We start from the raw sequence: 7,891 nt of genomic DNA, 5'->3' as shown, positions 1-7,891 counted from the left end.
TTTATTATTATTATTATATATGTATATTTTTTTAACTATTACTTTTACATATCTATTATTTGTTTTTAATCTTTGTTTATTAATGAATAGGTATATTATTATTTTTACCTATGATATTTTATTAATGTTATTTAAAATAATCTTTCACTTTTTATTTTTATAATCACCTATAGTGACATGTTTTTAAATAAGTGCCTCTTTTTTTTTATTATTATTTGTTTTAGTATTATTTTATAACTTATTATCTTTCATTTTTTATTTATTTTTATTTTTATTTTTTATTTTTATGATGTTTCTCAAATTTGTTCTTACATGTTTGATATTTTATTAATTGTTATTATTATTATTTTTTATTTTTATTTTATTTTATTTTTATTTTTAGGCAGTGATAGTTAATTATCTGTATCTTCTCTTGAGTGATATGGTTTAAGGCGCCTAACGTGGATTATATCTTCAGTTACTTTGTTATCTAAAATTAGTTTGACTTTATAATTTAGGTCATTGATTTTCTCTAAAATTTTGAAAGGACCTCTATATTTTGTACCTAATTTTGGAGATTTCCCTACTTCTGAAAATGGAAATTTAATAAGAACTAAGTTTCCCGGATTAAAACTAATTATTTTATGTGATTTGTCATGATATTTTTTTTGATTTTGTTGAGCTACTGACACTATACTGGGAATTTTATTACGTATTTCATTTAATTCAATTAACGACTTTTTTATATCATATGGTAGATTATTTGGAATTAGTTTATTGTCAATTGGAAAATATGGTTCAAAACCATGCATTAAATAAAAAGGACTGTATTTTGTAATAGTTTGTGGGGTAGCATTATAGCTTAACGTTACGTATTGTAAATAGTAAGACCATCTATATTGATTATTATCTTCTATATAATTTTTTAGTGAAGTAGTAAGAACACCATTAATTTTTTCGACCAGCCCCTGTGATTGGGGGAGTAACTTGTTGATAAGACTTGTTTTATTCCTAAATTGTTACATATATCATTTACGAGTTTATTTTTGAAATGAGTACCTCTATCAGAAGAAAATATTTGAAAACATCCCCAATGAGATACTATTTGAATGATGAATTTAACTGTTGATTCGGCAGAGGCTGAAGCAACAGCTTTAGTAAAAATAAATTTAGTATTATTACATGCAGCCACTAATACGTATTTCTTTTTATTGCTGGTAGTTAAAGGACCTAAATAGTCAAACGTTAGCCTATCCAATGGTCTATTTGATAATTGTATAGGTTGTAATTGACCTATTGGTTTGCCTTCTGATTTTTTATTTATTTGGCATTTATGGCACGTTTTTATAAATTCAGTGGCACGACATTTTTAGGGGGGGGGGGGTAAATTTTTTGTAGTATAATATTGCATTTAATAGTGTAAATCTTCGTGTTTTTCTTTTTATATTTTTAGAAATATTTTTATTATTTGGTTCTATTATTGCTTTAATTATATCAGAGCAAAATTTGTCTTTAGTTTGTTCATATTTTATATTCTCTAAATCTAAATTTATTTCTGTATGTTCATCTTCAACTATTACATCAATTTTATTAACTGCATTTCTAGATAAAGCATCTGCTATTAAATTCTCTTTACCTTTTTTGTAAATTATATCAAAATCGAAATCTAATAATTTAAGTGTTAATCTAGCTATTCGAGCAGAAGGAATTTTTAAATTTTTGTAGTATTGAAGACTTATGTTGTCGCAGAAAACAGTAAAATGTCTTCCCCATAAATATTCTCGAAAATAAGTTATTCCAAAACACAACCCTAAAAGTTCTATAGTAGTTGATGAATTTTTTTTTGTCATTAGCGTATAACTTATGCGATGCATATCCTACTGGATGTAATATATTATTATCATCGGGTTGTTGAATATACCCGTTATTGAAGCATCTGTTGTTAGAAAAACATGTTTATCGTCATCAAAGTGTTTTAGAAGTGGTTCAGAGATTAAATATTGTTTTAATTTTTTAAAAGATTCTTCATGTTCTATTTGCCAGTCTATTTTTTTGTTATCTCCCTTTATAAGTTCAGTGAGGGAGTGTTCTATTTTTGGTATATAATACTTGTTAGGTATTAGATTCAATACAAGTTTTAATAGTATTTTGTCATCATCTGAGTATTCTTTTCCCCAGACAAATCTTTCCAGTGCTTCAAGACAAGTATCATCAGCTTCTTCACAGCCCCAAAAGTCGATATCATTTTGTTTATCTATGATAGTACATATTTTGTATACTCAATGCATAAAACAATAATAAAATTAACATACCATTTGTTTGCTGTTGATCAACACAATCATCAGATTTATGCTTATCGTTGTTTCTAGTCTATAACAGCATAATATAACGTTGGTAAGTACTAAGTGCTACAATATTATACAATATTATGTCATACTAACTTCGACAACAGAAATGTTTTCTTCCTGGCTTAATAAATCGTTATAATAGACAGATCTCGGTGTATTTGATAGCTACAAAATGTATTATTTTTAATTATATATATATGTAATTAAACATACCATTTCGTCAAATTCTCTATTTGTTAAAAAGTAAATGAAGCCTGTTGAAATGTCAGGTGTATTTATATCAGATGCTTGTCTGTTGTTATACTACATTTTTTTAAAAAGAAAATTATAAAATGATTTTTTTAAATGATAAAACAGTAACTGCGTTCAGAAAATGTACTAACAGTACATTGAGATTTATCATGGGTATTATGTTTAAGAGGAAAAAAAATATAACCATAATACGATTTGTTTGGTAAAGGCCCTGTATAATTTTGGTTTTCTGTAGTATTGAAAAAATGTGGAAAGTATCCTTTTTTCGCTTCTGTAAGTCCAAATGTTTTTGGGAAGTCAGATAGTTTAGACTGTATAAAGTTGTGACTACCAATAAATTTTATGTTCAAACCCCCTTATTTTTTTTCAAGCATCATAATTTTTGTCCCGTTACGAATTATTTCGTACTTTACTGTTGGCATATGTTTTAAAATATATTGTATTATAAAATATGTATCACATGCTTTTGAATTGTGCGCCATGTATGTTTTTCCTTTCATTTCTTTACTCAGTGCCCATTTACAAAATTTGTCATTAGCCGTGGCTCCGTCATCTGTATAAAACACATATTTTGTGCCTTCAAAATTGTGAGCAATAACCATATTTGGTATGTGTGTTCCTGTGTTTTGTTGTGCTTCGTAATCAAAAAATATATAATTCATTGTGAACGTACAGTCTTTTCGTTTTTCTGATGACGAGTTATTACAAACGCAGGCTTCCACACAATATCCTTCTTTTCCTTTTGTTCGTTGCATAAAACATTGAAGTTCCCCGAAACTTCCAAATTTTCTGCGGAATTCCAACGTAATTTCTTTATTCATTTTCAGGTCTTCGGAAACACAAAGAGCTAAAGGCATTTCTGACGGCGTTTCGAATACGTCTCCTGTGATTTCCGTAAGATTTGGGGTTGGTGCTATTTGTTCTGACTTAGATGTGGAATTTCTGATATTCGTTTTTTGTATGTGAGTCCTCAGCACTAGTGGACGGCTTATGGATCTGAAATGATCCTTGGTCCCCCTGAGTTTCTGAAATGTTATGGTTCGAGGTATCCGGATGTGTTCCACTTCTTTCTGCGCTTTGGATTCTGGTTGTAACTTGGTGAATCCGGCTCAGCGCATCGGCGTTTGTGTTGTTTACTCCTGGCTTGAAATGTATTGTATATTGATACTCTTCTAACTTGAGACGCCAACGAGTGAGTCTGGATCCTGGATCAGTAATATTAAACAACCATACTAATGCTCGATGATCGGTGATTATGTTAAACTTTTGTCCGAATAAGTAAGGTCTATATGTCTTGATTCCCCATACTATACTGGTTAGATCCTTCTCGGTTGTGTTGTAGTTGACTTCTGCTTTATTCAAGGTACGAGATAGGCAAATCTTTTCCTATCGGTCCTTGTGACAGCACACATCTGATTGCGTAGTCACTTGCATCACAAGTCAAGTTAAATGTTTTCGAGAAGTCCGGATACTGTAAAATTGGAGCTTAAGTTAAGAGGTCTTTTAACTGTTCGAAGGATTTCTGGCAAAGGTCGCTCCACCTGAACTTAACCTCTTTCACATTTCTTGGAATTGGGAATTGTTTCACACAACTTATCTTCTGAACATCTGGCTTGCCTCCTTCGTCAGTGATTTGATGCCCGAGATAATTAACTTCTTTGCGGAGAAATTCGCACTTCAGTGGTTGAAGTTTGAGATTGTATTGACGGAGTCTCTGAAAGATCTCGGTAATTTTCTGCGAATGATCAGGTAGATCTTTTGTGTAGATGATAATATCATCGAGATACACGAATGCCTTGATCCCATTTATACCGATTAGAACTTTATTCATAAGCCTCTGAAAAGTTCCTGGGGCTCCTTTTAAGCCGAATGGCATTCGTTCAAATTCGAAATGTCCTCGATCTGTAGAGAACGCCGTTTTGCTTCGGTCGGAAGGGTCCATCGGTATCTGATGGTACCCATGAGCCAAATCCTGGGTACTGTAGTATTTCGACCTTCCCAATTCATCCAATATGTCCACGATGTTTGGGAGTGGATAAGCATATCCAATCGTGACTTCATTCAGTCGTCGAAATTCCACGCAGACACGGTATTTAACCTGGACGTTGGGTTTCTTCGGGACTACTAGGAGTGGAGCGTTCCTAGGCGATTCACTAGCTGTAATCACACCTTCCCGTTCAAGGGTCTCCATTTGGTGCGCAATTTCCTGTCTTTGCCTTTGTGGTAAACGGTAGGGCTTCACGTGAGTTGGCGATACCACTTCTGAGGTTTTGATTCCGTGTGTCACTGCTGTAGTTGCTGCCACCCGATCTCCTTCTAAGAAGAATATGTCAGAGTAATCTTGACAGATGGCCACTAATGATCCCTTTTCATCTGAATTTAGATGATCGGTTCTAAGTGCTTCTTCCAATCGTTTTAGTCGACTACTGTTTGCATGAGGTTCTTCTTGTTGATCCATGACTTGTACCGAATGGATCAGAGCTTCACTGAACTCCTCGTGGACCAATTCCTTTAAATTGGGTGTCTATAGCCTTATCGTTTCTTCGGTTGGGTTGATAAGTGTGGCTAACACCCTTTTGTTTTGTACTCTGGTTACAGCGTTACTGCACATGACTGATTTCGTGATTTATTGACATTCAATGATGATGAATTTGTCTTCCGCGTGATTCCCTGCTTTTATTCCTATGAGGGTTTCAGTGCGAGGTTGTAACACTATTTCAGCCCCGTCAGGAATAATGACTTTATTAGTCTGATAATTCAGAATGATTTTGTTTTCCACCATAAATGACCGTCCAAGGATACCATCGTTTGGGATGGGGAATGCAGAATGAACTACTTGGAACATAGCAACTATAGTTTTATCCTCGATAAATAGTTCCAATTGTGTTTGTCCCATTGTGTGTACTATCTGGTCATTAATGCCCTTCAGCTGATATATGACGTCTTCATACACGATAGTCTGATCTGCGAGGGAAGATATTTTTATTAAATTAAGCTCACTCCCAGAATCTAAGAGTAGCTTCGATTTTTTGCTGATGGTCTGTTGAATGTGGCAGGTTAGATGATCTTGATCTAATTCTGCTTTGAAGTAGAGGATCTGTCGTTGCCGGTGTTTTTTAACTCGCTCACCGGGCGCCCACCGATGGCGGCCGGTTGCTGCTGGTTTTCCTGCTGGTTGCCTTCCTTTTTGGAGTTTACATAATTCCTTTTACGGCAATCTTTCAGCATGTGCCCTGGTTTTTTACAGTAGTTACATTGAATACTTCTAACTGGTGCCGTTGCGGGAGAAGGTTTTAAGTTTGTCGTCGTCGGTTTGCTCCACCATTTAAGATATACTGGTTACACATCGAAATGTGATAAGGAGACGGTCAAACTGAGTCTCAAAATCAGCTGTGGAATTGCTAACAGGCGCCATCTAGCGATTAAATGTGTTAAATCTTTATGAGCCACTGATTATTTATATAATCTCATATCTGAATATCACCCACGATCTATTCTATTTGCATAAATTCACTGTAGTGTAATTATTAAGTTTGATTCGATTCAAGTAATTCAACATGCGGTGTTGTGTACTAAATTGTAATTCATCAATTTGTAGTACTTTTTGTGTACCAAAAAATGCTATTCATTTGCGGCAAAATGCTCTTGGTATAGAGCTGAAATCTAATTATAGAGTCTGTGAATTATATTTTAAAACTGATGACATAATTAGAACATGGGTGTCGGGACAAAGTCAATTTTCGGTTAGTGAATATTAATCTAATACTTGATAATTAAGATAGGATCAACAATAGTTCAATATTGATCTATGGGTTCACTTTAAGGGTTTTAGTAATTTTAAATATTATTAAATTATCTCTTAGATATGTTACAAAAGACCTAAATTACGAGAAGGAGCCATACCTATTGACCAAAATTTATTTAATAATGCATCTACTTCTAAAGTTATGGTATGCATTATTTAGTCTTATTTTACAATAATAATAAAACTGTTTTATTACATTGAAATCATTGAATAAACAGGTAGATGGTACAGACAATTTAGACATGGCATATTATAATACCGAAAATAATGATTTATATAATATGAATATGCGTATATCATATAGTAACTGTAGTGACAGTATAAACTCATTATCAGCTGATTGTGCTATTGCACCAAAAAAAAGAAAGGTTTGTACCTATATTTTAAAATAAATGTATATAGGTACCTACTAGGTGTAATATTTTGTTTTTTTTTTTAAATATATATTTGAAAAGGCAAATGAAGATGTACAGTTAGATCACTCATATTACAAAATTGTTGGAAATGAGTTTCCTAAAGTTTCATCAGTGTTGACTGAAATGCCATGTAAAAAAATAAAAATAGAAAATAGGAAAAAAGTAATAGTAATAGATATAAGCTTTTTATTTTAATAATACAAAAAAAAATTATCTTTTATAAACCTTAAATCTACTTAATAATTACTTTAGGAACCAAAAATGGCATTCATAGATACCAAACAAATAGAACCAAGCAAATAAAAAACTAAACAAAACAAAGAAAAAAATGTCAAAACTGGATAAAACATAATAATTTAATGTTAAACATTAATAAAACTGTTAATAGTTAAGGTAATACAAAATAAATAAAGTATTTTTACCTGAAGTACTTCTCATTTCTTGCTACATAATATAAAATATTAACACCTACTTGTATGAAATTCTTAAATTATAATTTAGTAAACCAAGCAAGGTGGTATTATTTAACATTACCTATACATATTATATAACTAGAATAAGTGAGTAAATGCTACATTATGATTTACGAGTTTACTAATTACTAATAAATTACTATACGACCGTTCACGTTACTACTTCATACGTGCAATACTACGTGCTATAATAACAATAATAATTTATTATTTATTATTATTATTACTATTATTATTAATATTTTAAATAGTACGTTTTGGTTTGTTGAGTTTCCACCTAAATGCCGCTAGATGGTGCCAGTCAGTAGTTCCACAGCTGATTTAGAGACTCAGTTAGACGGCATAAAATAATACATTATATCATAGGCCGATGTTTAACCTGTATATCTTAAATCGTGGTTTGCTTCTACAGTTGTTCGCCATATGACCAACTTAATTGCAGTAAAAACAAGTGGGTTTCTTCGTGGATTGGTGAGGCGCCCCATATAACTTCTTTGTTGCCTCTTGCGAGTTTCTGACCCGTTTTTCTTCCCTTGATGCTTGTATGGCCCTGTCTAGCGTTAATGGATTCCTTGCCTTTATGAAGTCCTTTAAAGGTCCTAGTCCCTCTACAAATAC

At 32.3% G+C, this 7,891-nt stretch overlaps 1 pseudogene; it reads right to left on the bottom strand.

Annotated features, from left to right (window-relative positions):
- Positions 1-2,091: 2,091 nt before the first annotated feature.
- Positions 2,092-2,636, bottom strand: LOC149060471 (uncharacterized; annotated as a pseudogene).
- Positions 2,637-7,891: the final 5,255 nt, after the last annotated feature.

The sequence above is a fragment of the Diuraphis noxia genome, unplaced genomic scaffold, assembly GCF_037042655.1.
Source record: "Diuraphis noxia isolate RWA-SAM2 unplaced genomic scaffold, SU_Dnox_SAM2 contig0001, whole genome shotgun sequence".
Classification (NCBI taxonomy): Eukaryota; Metazoa; Arthropoda; class Insecta; order Hemiptera; family Aphididae; genus Diuraphis; species Diuraphis noxia.
This window is presented reverse-complemented; position numbering and strand designations above follow the sequence as displayed.